This window comes from Salvelinus alpinus, chromosome 17 (genome assembly GCF_045679555.1).
Source record: "Salvelinus alpinus chromosome 17, SLU_Salpinus.1, whole genome shotgun sequence".
Lineage (NCBI taxonomy): Eukaryota > Metazoa > Chordata > Actinopteri > Salmoniformes > Salmonidae > Salvelinus > Salvelinus alpinus.
The window spans coordinates 50203621-50222021 of NC_092102.1; the positions used below are offsets into that span (position 1 = coordinate 50203621).

Consider the following 18401-nt stretch of genomic DNA (forward strand, 5'->3'; position numbering starts at 1 on the left):
TTGGGGCTATGACAGTCTATAATAAATCAGTCTGACAGTACTTTTGACAGTATTTCAATCTTAATTGATTATTTTACTTTTCTCCCAGTTTGATTTAGTTCCTGGTCTTGTCCACTCTGTTCTAATGAGTGCTGTGGGGCTTGTGGGTAATTCAGAGGGAAACACATACGATCTCTTGAGTGTCTTATCATTCAGTGATGGGGTCATAATATTTTGTAGCTCACACAGTTCAAAAGATAGAGGCACATTTGTAGGAAGAAAACAGAAACTGCTTTGTTTAATAGAACCACATCTAGAGGCTACCTGAGGTTATTGACGTAATCCTGGTTATTTGAATCAAACCACTTTTCATTTTTTTTTCTATTTCAGATTTTCTCTCCTGACCTCATTTTCAAAATCAGGTGACCCCTAGTTTGAAAACAGTGCATTAGACTACGAGGTGACGCCTGAATAGCCGATTACAGACTCCTTTTTCCACTTAAAATTAACTAGGCAACTTTTCAGTTCGCTAGTCAGATAAAAAAACAAAACAGCTGAGCCTTCCTTCTGTTAGAATGAACAATATGCCTCTTCTAGCGATCTATTGATAGGAGGACAGGCGCTTGTCCGTCACAAAGTGAGCGATGACAGGGAAACACTGCTGGTTTGACAGTCTGCTGTCTGTCCTGCCTCTCGGTTATCTGGGTGTGTGTTGTGTGTGTGTGTGTTGTGGTTGCAGTTGAATTTCTTTACACGGAGGGAGAGAGCATGAATTTATACGTCCCATATAAATGTGAGTGAATTTCATACGTCCCATAAAAATGTGAGGGACAGTGGATCCAGTATAACATGTGTCGGGACAGTGGATACAGTATAACATGTGTCGGGCCAGAGGATCCAGTAAAACATGTGTCGGGACAGTGGATCCAGTATAACATGTGTCGGGACAGTGGATCCAGTAAAACATGTGTCGGGACAGAGGATCCAGTAAAACATGTGTCGGGACAGTGGATCCAGTATAACATGTGTCAGAACTTGTTCGGGTCCAATAAAACATGTGTCGGGACAGTGGATCCAGTATAACATGTGTCGGGACAGTGGATCCAGTATAACATGTGTCGGGACAGTGGATCCAGTATAACATGTGTCGGGACAGTGGATCCAGTATAACATGTGTCGGGACAGTGGATCCAGTATAACATGTGTCGGGACAGAGGATCCAGTATAACATGTGTCGGGCCAGTGGATCCAGTATAACATGTGTCGGGACAGAGGATCCAGTATAACATGTGTCGGGCCAGTGGATCCAGTATAACATGTGTCGGGACAGAGGATCCAGTATAACATGTGTCGGGCCAGTGGATCCAGTATAACATGTGTCGGGACAGAGGATCCAGTATAACATGTGTCAGGCCAGTGGACCCATTATAACATGTGTCAGGCCAGTGGATCCAGTAAAACATGTGTCGGGCCAGAGGATCCATTATAACATGTGTCAGGCCAGAGGACCCAGTATAACATGTGTCGGGACAGTGGATCCAGTATAACATGTGTCGGAACAGTGGATACAGTAAAACATGTGTCGGGACAGAGGATCCAGTAAAACATGTGTCGGGACAGTGGATCCAGTATAACATGTGTCGGGACAGTGGGTCCAGTATAACATGTGTCGGGCCAGTGGATCCAGTATAACATGTGTCGGGACAGAGGATCCAGTATAACATATGTCGGGACAGTGGATCCAGTAAAACATGTGTCGGGCCAGTGGATCCAGTATAACATGTGTCGGAACTTGTTCGGGTCCAATAAAACATGTGTCGGGACAGAGGATCCAGTATAACATGTGTCGGGCCAATGGATCCAGTATAACATGTGTCGGGACAGAGGATCCAGTATAACATGTGTCGGGCCAGTGGACCCATTATAACATGTGTCAGGCCAGTGGATCCAGTATAACATGTGTCGGGCCAGAGGATCCATTATAACATGTGTCAGGCCAGAGGACCCAGTATAACAAGTGTCGGGACAGAGGATCCAGTATAACATGTGTCGGGCCAGTGGATCCAGTATAACATGTGTCGGGCCAGAGGATACAGTATAACATATCAGGCCAGTGGATCCATTATAACATGTGTCAGGCCAGTGGATCCAGTGTAACATGTGTCGGGCCAGTGGATCCAGTATAACATGTGTCGGGCCAGAGGATCCAGTATAACATGTGTCAGGCCAATGGACCCATTATAACATGTGTCGGGCCAGAGGATCCAGTATAACATGTGTCGGGCCAGAGGATCCAGTATAACATGTGTCGGGCCAGAGGATCCAGTATAACATGTGTCAGGCCAGTGGACCCATTATAACATGTGTCAGGCCAGTGGATCCAGTATAACATGTGTCGGGCCAGAGGACCCATTATAACATGTGTCAGGCCAGAGGACCCAGTATAACATGTGTCGGGCCAGAGGATCCAGTATAACATGTGTCAGGCCAGTGGATCCAGTAAAACATGTGTCGGGCCAGAGGATCCAGTATAACATATGTCAGGCCAGTGGACCCATTATAACATGTGTCGGGCCAGAGGATCCAGTATAACATGTGTCGGGCCAGAGGATCTAGTATAACATTTGTCAGGCCAGTGGATCCATATAACATGTGTCGGGCCTGAGGATCCAGTATAACATGTGTCAGGCCAGTGGATCCAGTATAACATGTGTCGGGCCAGTGGATCCATTGGATCTTGTATGGTATTTTCAAAGATATTGCTAGATGTCTACTGATTTAATCAAAGTGTTGACAATGGACTAGTCAACTGCTCCTTTTTTGTGTAGCAAAGCCCATGTTAAACACCTGCTTCAGTCTTCAATCATACCTGTACTACAGATAGCTGAGAAAATGCCCCTTAAAAGGAAACTTGAAGCCTGTTGGAAGTCAGCAGACTCTTACAAGATTCTTTTAAAGGCCCCGGTGCAGTCAAAATTATTGATATCATCTTGTACAACAGCTGACAAAAAATGTTAATAAGTTGTTATTCCCTGATAGTCGCTGGCCCAGCCCGGGTGAGCCTGGCTGGCTACTTCATGTACCTATGGAGAACACTGGCTATGGGAACGCTGAGGCAGACAGGCTACCAGCCATGCAGCGAGAGAGTGGACCAGGGATTTTTAATTTATTTAACTAGGCAAGTTAAGAACAAATTCTTATTTACAATGACAGCCTAGGAACAGTGGGTTAACTGCCTTGTTCAGGGGCAGAACGACAGATTTTTACCTCATCAGCTCAGGGATTCGATCTAGCAACCTTTTGGTTATTGGCCCAACGCTCTAACTATTGGGCTACCCTGCCGCCCCCGGAACCGTCCAATAGTATTTGTGTGGTGCTGAAACATTCCTAATTTGGTCCCTTCCGCCACGTGACAATACATTGCCGAGTTTATTTTCCCGGACTCCTAGCGCACGTGAAAACGGCTAACGTAACAGGAGAAATACAAAGAAAGGTTACGACGCGGGGAACAACCATGGTAGAAAAAGGTGTTGCGTGAGTGAAATCCCCAGTTTGGGAAGGATTGTGGACAAGGAAAACAACATCCCGGTAGAATGGATACACAACCTGCAAAAAGTGCTAGCAGGTATTTGTTTACAATAATTCTGTTAATTATAAGTTAATTATTGCATTAATTCAGGCTTTCGTTCATTTAAACCATACGCAGGACGTATCTAGTTTGAATCTGTGTAGCTGGTAGTTTGCGATTTGAGTTGTCAATGTACCGTGTTGCATTGTGAAAATAAGTCTATAGTTCTTCATTCCATTTTTACCATTTAGGAGACATTATTATCCAGAGTCCACTTACAGTAGCCAATAGGGTTCAGTGCCTGGCTCAAGGGCACATTGACATCTTTTTTACCTAGTCAGTTCGGGGATTTGAACCAGGAACCTTTCAGTTTGTGAAATGGACCCACACCCCTCAGGAGGCTGAAGAAATTTGGCTTGTCACCTAAAACCCTCACAAACTTTTACAGATGCACAATTGAGAGCATCCTGTCGGGCTGTATCACCGCCTGGTATGGCAACTGCTCCGCCCACAACCGCAGCGCTCTCCAGAGGGTGGTGAGGTCTGCCCAACGCATCACCGGGGGCAAACTACCTGCCTTCCAGGACATCTACAGAATCCGATGTCACAGGAAGGCCATCAAGGATAACAACCACCCGAGCCACTGCCTGTTCACCTTGCTACCATCCAGAAGGCGAGGTCAGTACAGGTGCATCAAAGCTGGGACCGAGAGACTGAAAAACAGCTTCTATCTCAAGGTGGAATTGTTAGATTACATGTTAGATATTGCTGCACTGTCGGGAACTAGAAGCACAAGAATTTCGCTACACTTGCAATAACATCTGCTAACCATGCGTATGTGACCAATAACATTTTATGTGAGATTAGGATTACATTAAAAAAGACCCAGCTGCTAGGTCAACCCAGCATGAGAGTAAAAAATACCAAACTGATGGTTAAATTAACCCATGTTTGGGTAATCCCAACAACCCAACTGTCCATCTGTCCTGATGTCGGATATCGGGTGGGGCTCAGACTTGATGTGGCGGGTGGGGCTCAGACTTGATGTGGCGGGTGGGGCTCAGACTTGATGTGGCGGGTGGGGCTCAGACTTGATGTGGCGGGTGGGGCTCAGACTTGATGTGGCGGGTGGGGCTCAGACTTGATGTGGCGGGTGGGGCTCAGACTTGATGTGGCGGGTGGGGCTCAGACTTGATGTGGCGGGTGGGGCTCAGACTTGATGTGACGGGTGGGGCTCAGACTTGATGTGACGGGTGGGGCTCAGACTTGATGTGGCGGGTGGGGCTCAGACTTGATGTGGCGGGTGGGGCTCAGACTTGATGTGGCGGGTGGGGCTCAGACTTGATGTGGCGGGTGGGGCTCAGACTTGATGTGGCGGGTGGGGCTCAGACTTGATGTGACGGGTGGGGCTCAGACTTGATGTGGCGGGTGGGGCTCAGACTTGATGTGGCGGGTGGGGCTCAGACTTGATGTGGCGGGTGGGGCTCAGACTTGATGTGGCGGGTGGGGCTCAGACTTGATGTGACGGGTGGGGCTCAGACTTGATGTGGCGGGTGGGGCTCAGACTTGATGTGGAGGTTGGGGCTCAGACTTGATGTGGCGGGTGGGGCTCAGACTTGATGTGACGGGTGGGGCTCAGACTTGATGTGGCGGGTGGGGCTCAGACTTGATGTGGCGGGTGGGGCTCAGACTTGATGTGGCGGGTGGGGCTCAGACTTGATGTGGCGGGTGGGGCTCAGACTTGATGTGGCGGGTGGGGCTCAGACTTGATGTGACGGGTGGGGCTCAGACTTGATGTGGCGGGTGGGGCTCAGACTTGATGTGGCGGGTGGGGCTCAGACTTGATGTGGCGGGTGGGGCTCAGACTTGATGTGGCGGGTGGGGCTCAGACTTGATGTGGCGGGTGGGGCTCAGACTTGATGTGGCGGGTGGGGCTCAGACTTGATGTGACGGGTGCAGGACTCTGCTCTATGTTCCTTCTTCCCCTTTAAGAAACCGAAGAACAGGAGAGGGAGGGAGGGACGGAGGGAGGGAGGGAGGGAGGGAGGGAGGGAGGGAGGGAGGAGAGAGGGAATGAAAGGGGAACCCAAAAAAGAGGAATAGTGGCAGACAGATGTAGAAAGAGAGGACAGAGGAATAGAGTGGCAGACAGATGTAGAAAGAGAGGACAGAGGAATAGAGTGGAAGACAGATGGAGAAAGAGAGGACAGAGGAATAGAGTGGCAGACAGATGTAGAAAGAGAGGACAGAGGAATAGAGTGGCAGACAGATGGAGAAAGAGAGGACAGAGGAATAGAGTGGCAGACAGATGTAGAAAGAGAGGACAGAGGAATAGAGTGGAAGACAGATGGAGAAAGAGAGGACAGAGGAATAGAGTGGCAGACAGATGGAGAAAGAGAGGACAGAGGAATAGAGTGGCAGACAGATGTAGAAAGAGAGGACAGAGGAATAGAGTGGAAGACAGATGGAGAAAGAGAGGACAGAGGAATAGAGTAGAAGACAGATGGAGAAAGAGAAGACAGAGGAATAGAGTAGAAGACAGATGGAGAAAGAGAGGACAGAGGAATAGAGTAGAAGACAGATGGAGAAAGAGAGGACAGAGGAATAGAGTAGAAGACAGATGGAGAAAGAGAAGACAGAGGAATAGAGTAGAAGACAGATGGAGAAAGAGAGGACAGAGGAATAGAGTAGAAGACAGATGGAGAAAGAGAGGACAGAGGAATAGAGTAGAAGACAGATGGAGAAAGAGAAGACAGAGGAATAGAGTAGAAGACAGATGGATAAAGAGAAGACAGAGGAATAGAGTGGAAGACAGATGGAGAAAGAGAGGACAGAGGAATAGAGTAGAAGACAGGTGGAGAAAGAGAAGACAGAGGAATAGAGTAGAAGACAGATGGAGAAAGAGAGGACAGAGGAATAGAGTAGAAGACAGATGGAGAAAGAGAAGACAGAGGAATAGAGTAGAAGACAGATGGAGAAAGAGAGGACAGAGGAATAGAGTAGAAGACAGATGGAGAAAGAGAGGACAGAGGAATAGAGTAGAAGACAGATGGAGAAAGAGAAGACAGAGGAATAGAGTGGAAGACAGATGGAGATCAAACTGTCCATGGAAAAACAGTATCAGGGCTTGAAGCAGAAGGATCTAACGGTACTCTGATGTAACTGGGTCTGTAGTGGTTATTATTACTTATTGTTCATTTTGGAAACGAGAAAAGTGTAAAAGTTCAGGTGTGATGATGAGATCCAGTATCTATAGCTGCATGACCACTCTACTCACCATCCACAAATACAGCTCTTACACTTTTAGTGCAAGTGATCCCTGTGGGAATTGAACCCACGACTGACGTTGTTAGCGCTACACCATTACCAACTGAGACAGACAGGCCCCATATCTACCCTACAGTCTGACTGAGACAGACAGGCACCGTATCTACCCTACAGTCTGACTGAGACAGACAGGCACCATATCTACCCTACAGTCAGACTGAGACAGACAGGCACCATATCTACCCTACAGTCTGACTGAGACAGACAGGCACCATATCTACCCTACAGTCTGACTGAGACAGACAGGCACCATATCTACCCTACAGTCTGACTGAGACAGACAGGCACCATATCTACCCTACAGTCAGACTGAGACAGACAGGCACCATATCTACCCTACAGTCTGACTGAGACAGACAGGCACCATATCTACCCTACAGTCTGACTGAGACAGACAGGCACCATATCTACCCTACAGTCAGACTGAGACAGACAGGCACCATATCTACCCTACAGTCAGACTGAGACAGACAGGCACCATATCTACCCTACAGTCTGACTGAGACAGACAGGCACCATATCTACCCTACAGTCAGACTGAGACAGACAGGCACCATATCTACCCTACAGTCAGACTGAGACAGACAGGCACCATATCTACCCTACAGTCTGACTGAGACAGACAGGCACCATATCTACTCTACAGTCTGACTCAGACAGACAGGCCCCATATCTACCCTACAGTCTGACTGAGACAGACAGGCCCCATATCTACTCTACAGTCTGACTGAGACAGACAGGCACCATATCTACTCTACAGTCTGACTGAGACAGACAGGCACCATATCTACCCTACAGTCAGACTGAGACAGACAGGCACCATATCTACTCTACAGTCAGACTGAGACAGACAGGCCCCATATCTACCCTACAGTCAGACTGAGACAGACAGGCCCCATATCTACTCTACAGTCAGACTGAGACAGACAGGCACCATATCTACCCTACAGTCAGACTGAGACAGACAGGCACCATATCTACTCTACAGTCAGACTGAGACAGACAGGCCCCATATCTACCCTACAGTCAGACTGAGACAGACAGGCACCATATCTACTCTACAGTCAGACTGAGACAGACAGGCACCATATCTACTCTACAGTCTGACTGAGACAGACAGGCACCATATCTACCCTACAGTCTGACTGAGACAGACAGGCACCATATCTACCCTACAGTCAGACTGAGACAGACAGGCACCATATCTACCCTACAGTCAGACAGGCCCCATATCTACCCTACAGTCAGACTGAGACAGACAGGCACCATATCTACCCTACAGTCAGACTGAGACAGACAGGCACCATATCTACCCTACAGTCAGACTGAGACAGACAGGCACCATATCTACCCTACAGTCAGACTGAGACAGACAGGCACCATATCTACACTACAGTCAGACTGAGACAGACAGGCCCCATTTCTACCCTACAGTCAGACTGAGACAGACATGCACCATATCTACCCTACAGTCAGACTGAGACAGACAGGCACCATATCTACCCTACAGTCAGACTGAGACAGACAGGCACCATATCTAGACTACAGTCAGACTGAGACAGACAGGCACCATATCTACCCTACAGTCAGACAGAGACAGACAGGCCCCATATCTACCCTACAGTCTGACCGAGACAGACAGGCACCATATCTACTCTACAGTCAGACTGAGACAGACAGGCACCATATCTACTCTACAGTCAGACTGAGACAGACAGGCACCAAATCTACCCTACAGTCAGACTGAGATAGACAGGCACCATATCTACCCTACAGTCAGACTGAGACAGACAGGCACCATATCTACACTACAGTCAGACTGAGACAGACAGGCACCATATCTACCCTACAGTCAGACTGAGACAGACAGGCACCATATCTACTCTACAGTCAGACTGAGACAGACAGGCACCATATCTACCCTACAGTCTGACTGAGACAGACAGGCACCATATCTACCCTACAGTCAGACTGAGACAGCCAGGCACCATATCTACCCTACAGTCAGACTGAGACAGACAGGCACCATATCTACTCTACAGTCAGACTGAGACAGACAGGCACCATATCTACCCTACAGTCAGACTGAGACAGACAGGCACCATATCTACCCTACAGTCAGACTGAGACAGACAGGCACCAAATCTAGACTATAGTAAGGTTGAGACAGACAGGCACCATATCTACCCTACAGTCAGACTGAGACAGACAGGCACCATATCTACCCTACAGTCAGACTGAGACAGACAGGCACCATATCTAGACTATAGTAAGGTTGAGACAGACAGGCACCATATCTAGACTATAGTAAGGTTGAGACAGACAGGCACCAAATCTAGACTATAGTAAGGTTGAGACAGACAGGTTGAGACAGACAGGTTGAGACAGACAGGTTGAGACAGACAGGTTGAGACAGGCAGGTTGAGACAGACAGGTTGAGACAGACAGGTTGAGACAGAGGCTGAGGATGTGGCCTGACAATAGGAGAACAGAGCAAGATATCTTTCTGCAGAGTGACATGAATGAGTCACATACTTCCTCTGGAGAAGGACGCGCTGTCACACTGATATCCTGTTTCTCTCTGAGTCACACTGATATCCTGTTTCTCTCTAAATCACACTGATATCCTGCTTCGCTCTGATTTGCACTGATATCCTGTTTCTCTTTGATGTACACTGAGTGTACTGACAGAGGTATAGGGTACTGACAGGGTTCCCCCTTTGCTGCTACAACAGCCTCCACTCTTCTGGGAAGGCTTTCCACTAGATGTCGGAACATTGCTGCTGTAACAGCCTCCACTCTTCTGGGAAGGCTTTCCACTAGATGTTGGAACATTGCTGCGGGGACTTGCTTCAATTCAGCCACAAGAGCATTAGTGAGGTCGGGCATTGATGTTGGGGGCGATTAGGCCTGGCTCACAGTCGGCGTTCCAATTCATCCCAAAGGTGTTCGATGGGCCAGTCAAGTTCTTCCACAACTATCTCGACAAACCAATTCTGTATTGACCTCGCTTTGTGCACGGGGGCATTGTCATCCAGAAACAGGAAAGGGCCTTCCCCAAACTGTTGCCACAAAGTTGGAAGCACAGAATCGTCTAGAATGTCATTGTATGCTGTAGCGTTAAGATTTCCCTTCACTGGAACTAAGGGGCCCGAACCATGAAAAACAGCCCCAGACCATTTTTCCTCCTCCACCAAACTTTACAGTTGGCACTACGAATTTGGGCAGGTAGCGTTCTCCTGGCATCCGCCAAACCCAGATTCGTCCATCGAACCGCCAGATGGTGATTCATCACGCCAGAAAATGCGTTTCCACTGGTCCAAAGTCCAATGGCGGCGAGCTTTACACCACCCCAGCCGACGCTTGGCATTGGCATGGTGATCTTAGGCTTGTGTGCGGTCTGTTCGGCCATGGAAACCCATGAAATTCCCGACGAACAGTTCTTGTGCTGACGTTGCTTCCAGAGGCAGTTTGGAACTCGGTAGTGAGTGTTGCATCTGGGGACAGACAATTTTAACGCGCTTCAGCACTTGGCGGTCCTATTCTTTGAGCTTGGTAGGTGAGCTTGTTTGGCCTACCACTTCGCTGCTGATCCGTTGTTGCTCCTAGACGTTTATATCACACAATAACAGCACTTACAGTTGACCGGGGCAGCTCTAGCAGGGCAAAATATGACAAACTGACTTTTTGGAAAGGTGGCATCCTATGATGTTGTCACGTTGAGAGTCACTGAGCTCTTCAGTAAAGGCCATTCTACTGACAATGTTTGTCTATGGAGATTGCATGGCTGTGTATTTTATTTTACACACCTGTCAGCGACTATTGTGGCTTAAATAGCCGGAATCCACTCATTTGAAGGGGTGTCCACATACTTTTGTATATATAGTTAACGTACGGCTTCTCTTCTGTCATTACATCATCCTCGTTTAGAACACTAAATAAAACCCTGGTCACCAAATTTATGTCATCAAACGATAGAATGATCAATGAATCACCATGGATATTTGATGTGTTTGAAAATTAAATAACTGTCATCTTTTATGACGCCGAAAGAAACGTTTAGGCGGTCACAATAGGTTTCCTAACACACATTCACATTCTATCAAGATGCCGAATTAAATAAATTATATTTCTCCAACGTTGTTCCAGAGACATCATTAACATTGTGGTCTGTCATTTTACTGCTATTACAGTAGGAGTTGCTATTACAGTAGGCTAGGTGTGAGGCAGTTTGGAAGTCGGTAGTGAGTGTTGCATCCGGGGACAGACAATTTTAACGCGCTTCAGCACATGGCGGTCCTATTCCGGCGCCAATCGGTGTCCAGACTTCAGCTACTAATCCAACTATTAAACTACTCCCCTCTGAAATAATTCCAACATCCAAGAGACGTGACTTACAAAACACCCGGAAGTGTTCTGAATGATTGTGATTGTCGTTCATTAGGCCTACACAAGTCTCGTAACCTGAACTGATGCGTACACTGCTGTCCGCACGCGTCTCGGTCTCGGTCTCGGCGACTCTGCCTTGGCATAATGTAATTGAACCACACCTTTTGTTCAGTCGCTCATTTTTAATGCGACAGGCATTCGGTAATGATAGATAAGTGTAATAGCCTACAGTTTTCTTGTAATCTACGTTTTAGTTATTGTGATAGGCTTATGTTTCACTATTTATTTTGCAGGGGAAGCCGTACTGGACTGTTCCAACTTACTTTCACCCCTTCTTTAAATACTAAGTATTTAAGCCTATAAGTAACTAAGTAAATACACCTTCACTGAAGTGAAACATGAGTGAAATTGGATTAATATTCAGTGTGGATTCCAGGCTAGGCCACTCCTCCTCTGATGGATTTAAGGGCAGATTTGCCCCATTCATTTTCAATGGGGGGCGTAATTCTATCCAGGCGTAGTGATCGTGCACTCGAAAGACACTCAGCCGAGGCGGAAAAAATAGGAATCTTATTTTTTGGCGAACTCCGCTCTGCCCCAAGCACGTTACCTAAACTGACTTGACCTGCCCTGAGGCTGACTGACAAGGTCAGAACAGAGTAATGGGTTATTCTCTAGTGGATCTAGCCTTGGTGTGTATCCGTCCTCCGTGGATCTAGCCTTGGTGTGTATCTGTCCTTCTATTCTGTAATGGATCTAGCCTTGGTGTGTATCCATCCTCCTTCTATTCTCTAGTGGATCTAGCCTTGGTGTGTATCCATCCTCCTTCTATTCTCTAGTGGATCTAGCCTTGGTGTGTATCTGTCCTCCTTCTATTCTCTAGTGGATCTAGCCTTGGTGTGTATCCGTCCTCCTTCTATTCTCTAGTGGACCTAGCCTTGGTGTGTATCCGTCCTCCTTCTATTCTCTAGTGGATCTAGCCTTGGTGTGTATCCGTCCTCCTTCTATTCTCTAGTGGATCTAGCCTTGGTGTGTATCCGTCCTCCTTCTATTCTCTAGTGGATCTAGCCTTGGTGTGTATCCTTCCTCCTTCTATTCTGTAATGGATCTAGCCTTGGTGTGTATCTGTCCTCCTTCTATTCTGTAATGGATCTAGCCTTGGTGTGTATCTGTCCTCCTTCTATTCTCTAGTGGATCTAGCCTTGGTGTGTATCTGTCCTCCTTCTATTCTCTAGTGGATCTAGCCTTGGTGTGTATCCGTCCTCCTTCTATTCTCTAATGGATCTAGCCTTGGTGTGTATCTGTCCTCCTTCTATTCTCTAATGGATCTAGCCTTGGTGTGTATCCTTCCTCCTTCTATTCTGTAGTGGATCTAGCCTTGGTGTGTATCTGTCCTCCTTCTATTCTCTAGTGGATCTAGCCTTGGTGTGTATCCATCCTCCTTCTATTCTCTAGTGGATCTAGCCTTGGTGTGTATCCGTCCTCCTTCTATTCTGTAGTGGATCTAGCCTTGGTGTGTATCCGTCCTCCTTCTATTCTCTAGTGGATCTAGCCTTGGTGTGTATCCGTCCTCCTTCTATTCTCTAGTGGATCTAGCCTTGGTGTGTATCCTTCCTCCTTCTATTCTCTAGTGGATCTAGCCTTGGTGTGTATCCGTCCTCCTATTCTCTAGTGGATCTAGCCTTGGTGTGTATCTGTCCTCCTTCTATTCTCTAGTGGATCTAGCCTTGGTGTGTATCCGTCCTCCTTCTATTCTGTAGTGGATCTAGCCTTGGTGTGTATCCGTCCTCCTTCTATTCTCTAGTGGATCTAGCCTTGGTGTGTATCCGTCCTCCTTCTATTCTCTAGTGGATCTAGCCTTGGTGTGTATCCGTCCTCCTTCTATTTTGTAGTGGATCTAGCCTTGGTGTGTATCTGTCCTCCTTCTATTCTCTAGTGGATCTAGCCTTTGTGTGTATCCGTCATCCTTCTATTCTCTAGTGGATCTAGCCTTGGTGTGTATCCGTCCTCCTTCTATTCTGTAGTGGATCTAGCCTTGGTGTGTATCTGTCCTCCTTCTATTCTCTAGTGGATCTAGCCTTGGTGTGTATCCGTCCTCCTTCTATTCTCTAGTGGATCTAGCCTTTGTGTGTATCCGTCCTCCTTCTATTCTCTAGTGGATCTAGCCTTGGTGTGTATCCGTCCTCCTTCTATTCTGTAGTGGATCTAGCCTTGGTGTGTATCTGTCCTCCTTCTATTCTCTAGTGGATCTAGCCTTGGTGTGTATCCGTCCTCCTTCTATTCTGTAGTGGATCTAGCCTTGGTGTGTATCCGTCCTGCTTCTATTCTCTAGTGGATCTAGCCTTGGTGTGTATCCATCCTCCTTCTATTCTCTAGTGGATCTAGCCTTGGTGTGTATCTGTCCTCCTTCTATTCTCTAGTGGATCTAACCTTGGTGTGTATCTGTCCTCCTTCTATTCTCTAGTGGATCTAGCCTTGGTGTGTATCGGTCCTCCTTCTATTCTCTAGTGGATCTAGCCTTCCTTTCTCCTTCTATTCTCTTGGACTGAGGAAACTATACACCGGATTTATCTTGTTGCAGTAATAGTAGTCTATAGTATAGCCTTTCACTTCTCTCACTGCCCAGGGATCCACTTTTGTAAGTGGAAGACCAGGGATCCCCTTTTGTAAGTGGAAGACCAGGGATCCCCTTTTGTAAGTGGAAGACCAGGGATCCCCTTTTGTAAGTGGAAGACCAGGGATCCCCTTTTGTAAGTGGAAGACCCGGGATCCCCTTTTGTAAGTGGAAGACCAGGGATCCCCTTTTGTAAGTGGAAGACCAGGGATCCACTTTTGCAAGTGGAAGACCAGGGATCCCCTTTTGTAAGTGGAAGACCAGGGATCCACTTTTGCAAGTGGAAGATACTTTCGACACCACTTAGTATCAGATAAATACTTTTTTCGCATCCCAAAATGGAACCTTATTCCCTACATAGTGCACTACTATTAACCATGGCCCTATGGGTAGTATTGCACTATATAGGGAATAGTGTTCCATTTGGTTCTTTATCTACACTAGAAACGGAACATGCAACTGGAACATGTTGCAGTTCATACGAGGAAATCAGTCAATTGAAATACATTCATTAGGTCCTAATCTTTGGATTTCACATGACTGGGAATACAGATATGCATCTGTTGGTCACAGATACCCTTAAAAAGGTAGGGACTTAGATTAGAAAACCAGTCAGTATCTCCAACTCCTTCGAGTTGATCAGGCTGTTGATTGTGGCCTGTGGAATGTTGTCCCACTCCTCTTCAATGGCTGTAAGAAGTTGCTTGATATTGACAGGAACTGGAACACTCTTGTCTTACACGTCGATCCAGAGCATCCCAAACATGCTCAATGGGTGACATGTCTGGTGAGTATGCAGGCCATGGAAGAACTGGGACATTTTCAGCATCCAGGAATTGTGCACAGATTCTTGTGACATGGGGCCGTGCATTATCATGCTGAAACATGAGGTGATGGCGGTGGATGAATGGCACGACAATGGACCTCAGGATCTCGTCACGGTATCTCTATGCATTCAAATTGCCATCGATAAAATGCAATTGTGTTTGTTGTCCGTAGCTTATGCCTGCCCCATACCATAACACCACCACCACCACGGGGCACTCTGTTCACAACGGTGACATCAGCAAACCTCTCACCCACACAACGCTATACACCCTGTCTGCCATCTGTCCGGGTACAGTTGAAACAAGGATTCATCCGCAAATAGCATCGAAGGTGAGCATGTTGCTCACTGAAGTCGGTTACGACGCTGAACTGCAGTCAAGTCAAGACCCTGGCGAGGATGACGAGCACGCAGATTAGCTTCCCTGAGACGGTTTCTGACAGTTTCATCAGCTGTCCGAGTGGCTGGTCTCAGACGATCCTGCAGGTGAAGAAGCCGGATGTGGAGGTCCTGGGCTGGTGTGGTTAAACGTGGTCTGCAGGTGTGAGGCCGGTTGGACGTACTGCCAAATTCTCTAAAACGACGGCTTATGGTAGAGAAATTAACATTAAATTCTCTGGCAACAGCTCTGGTGGACATTCCTGCATTCAGCAAGCCAATTGCACACTCCCTCAAAACTTGAGACATCTGTGGCATTGTGTTGTGTGATAAAACTGCACATTTTAGAGAGGCCTTTTATTGCCCCCCCAGCACAAGGTGCACCTGTGTAATGTGCATGCTGTTTAATCAGCTTCTTGATATGCCACACCTGGCAATTGGATGGATTATCTTGGCAAAGGAGAAATGCTCACTAACAGGGATGTAATTAAATGTGTTCATACAATTTTTGAGAAATACGCTTTTTTTTGTGCGCGTATCTGAGTCTATCAATTTCCCCAAAACAACTCCATGTTCATGTCATATGTCTGACATAATGTCAGTTTTTGGGCTCCTCAGTGCATATCCTCTCATGTCAGATGTTTCTGCTGCATTGCTCTCTATGTTGCTCTTTTCTCCCAACCTACAATAGAATCCTCTCTCGGAGCAATCTGTCAAAATAACAGAAAAGGCTTTAGGGAACTCTTGATTTCTGTTATTAATCATGTGTGGCAAACTCCAGGATGCATATCAGACATTTTCAGTCATAAAAAAAAAAACTAGAACATGTAGATTGATTTTGACTGACTTAAAGATGTTTTTATTGCAATCCATGGGGTTTGGTGTGATCTGTGTGCCCAAAATGCAGTTTGCAAGCTTTGCTTCGTATCCCCCTCATATTCAGAAGCGCGTCCTCAGGAGATTGGTACGCACGAAACATGTTTCAAAGCGCTTCGCCGCCACGCGACACCGGTGCCCCGCCTCCCTCACCTTCCTCCGCTCCACGGGGACGCGCTTACCGGGCGCCGCTCACAACAAATTCATTCAATCGAACGTCTCGTGCATGAGTCACGAACGCGCTTTACTACACGACGAGTTTGGGAGGAAAGGTGTAGGCAGACAATCACATATCCTCCTCATAAATGATTCACACGCGGATAAACGAACAATATGAGGGTTAAAATACTATTATTTATGTTGTTACCTGCAACACAGATGATATCTAGGCCTATCAATAGGATATCTGACAAAACAAACTTCCCAACGGTCAATGATGATCTTTTCAATTTGCACTTCCTAGACCTAGATGATCGACTTGAGAAAAATACATGTATTGTACCCCCCCCCCCCCCCCACACACACACACTACCGGTAGGCTACATATCACACACTAAAGGACACTAACCCATAAGAATAACTTGTTTGGCTAAGCTGAGAAAAGCATCACGATTTGGCATAGAAAAATCATAAAACCTCACTCTCTCATAGTCTATTATATTGCGTGAGGAGAACTGACACATTTACGAATTGGACAAAATCTGACAAATACAAAAACCGTCTGCACTATATACCCCGTCAGATTCCTTCTTCCGCTCCTGTGGGGTTTACAGATAGCAAACCAGCAGCCAAGGAAACAGCTAACTTGGGTGCTCAAATGATCTGCTTTCAATATTACAGTTAGCAGGCTGTGCACATGTTTATGCTAGTCATAATGATGACAAATAAATCCTATCAGTGGTACCGAGAGAGAGAGAGAGAGAGAGAGAGAGAGAGAAATCATAGCCGAGCAAATTTGAACAGACTGACATCTCCACATTGTACCAATATGGATCCAGAGCAGAGCATTCTACTAATAGAAATGAAGCAGTGAAACAAGCGACCAAAAATAAGCGGCAATAGCAGTATTTCCCTACCTAGCTCTCTTCCTCAGTCAGTTTCGAATGAGAAGCACAGTGGTTATTGTATCGAAAGACATATCGCTACTCTATTTCCAGGAAAGCTGTATTCCGTGTATAACGTGTTGTCGAAAACATGATCCAAATACTAAATGTTGTTTTACAGGTTTTTTGGGGAAACCTTTACAGGGTTTGATTCTTCAAGACAACCCTTTTCTCTTCAGCAGTAGCCTAGGAATCACGGACCTTTTTCAAAATGGGAAAAACCCACCATTGACTGGCAAACTAAAAACCAATTTACTTGACATGGCTATTATTTAATAATACTTACAATTTTTTGCATTAAAATGATCAGGTGGACGGTATCCGTTTCGTTTTCGGAGGCACATCCGTTTCTTTTAATGATTTTTTTTTTTTATATGTAAAAATACGGTATATATTCGCTGTTGCCGTGTTCCAGCGCGAGCTGGGCTCGACACCCTTACCGACGCGAACGGAGGCTACACGGCGCATGCGTGGAGCGGTACGGTACTCCTTACACAGACAGACAGAGCTGTTCACCAAGGAACGGATCTTCCTCATTATAGCTGGCATTTGTTATAAACCTAACTTCTTTATGTGCCACTGTAAGTCATAACAATTAAAGCATACAGGAAGTTAATGACTAAGGTCAACTAACATATTGATTGAGTACATAATCATCTTCCTCAACGTCCTCATTATCATCCCCTTTTTCCCTCCTCATCTTCATCAACAGGTAAACTAAAATTGCAACACAAATAACATTGTAATGATATTGTAATGACATTATAATACTACCTCTAATAATAATACTCATTATCATCATCATATTGTTTGTTTATATAAGGTAACCCCAGGAATAGCTCTTATAGCCTAGAGACTGTAACAGTGAAGGTAACTTTGCCATTTTAGTTTTTAAATGACCTGCTATGATTTGATTATTTATTCTTCATGAGCCCTATCAACCTCATTGATGAAAAACATGTTTTAACTACTTAATTTAAAAGAAACTGTTGTTTCACACACACACAACTTCAACAACAAGTTATCTCTCCTCACACAACACAATTCATATAAGTCACTTCCTGTACAATGCTTAAAATCGTGGTAGGTTACTTCCACCACAACAAAATTCATATAAGTCACTTCCTGTTCCATACTTCCAATCGTGGTAGGCTCCTTCCACCAGGTCACTGCTGATAAACGTTAAATTACGTAAGGAACATACCATGCTGTGCGGTGTTGTCAGTGGCTGTAATTCTCTTCCCTATCTGCCTGTGTTACTGGTTTTGTCCAGCAAGCGGCGCCAGACACCAACAATAGCCTAATAAAAACATGGTTACGACCGCTGGCGAGTCAAAATAT

At 46.2% G+C, this 18401-nt stretch overlaps 1 protein-coding gene across 5 annotated transcripts in view; it reads right to left on the reverse strand.

The window, feature by feature from the left end:
• The window catches only part of LOC139543138 (regulator of G-protein signaling 17-like), a 160042-nt gene extending 142505 nt beyond the window's left edge, over positions 1-17537 (reverse strand). For 3 of the 5 annotated variants that reach the window (XR_011668609.1, XR_011668607.1, XR_011668608.1), the window contains exon 1: positions 17347-17536. The gene's annotated coding sequence lies outside the window, so the exon portion shown is untranslated. Of the gene's footprint in view, positions 1-17033; positions 17267-17346 lie in introns of those variants that run through there. The other 2 variants (XM_071349357.1, XM_071349356.1) reach the window with 2 other exon arrangements.
• Between the last annotated feature and the right edge of the window lie 864 nt (positions 17538-18401).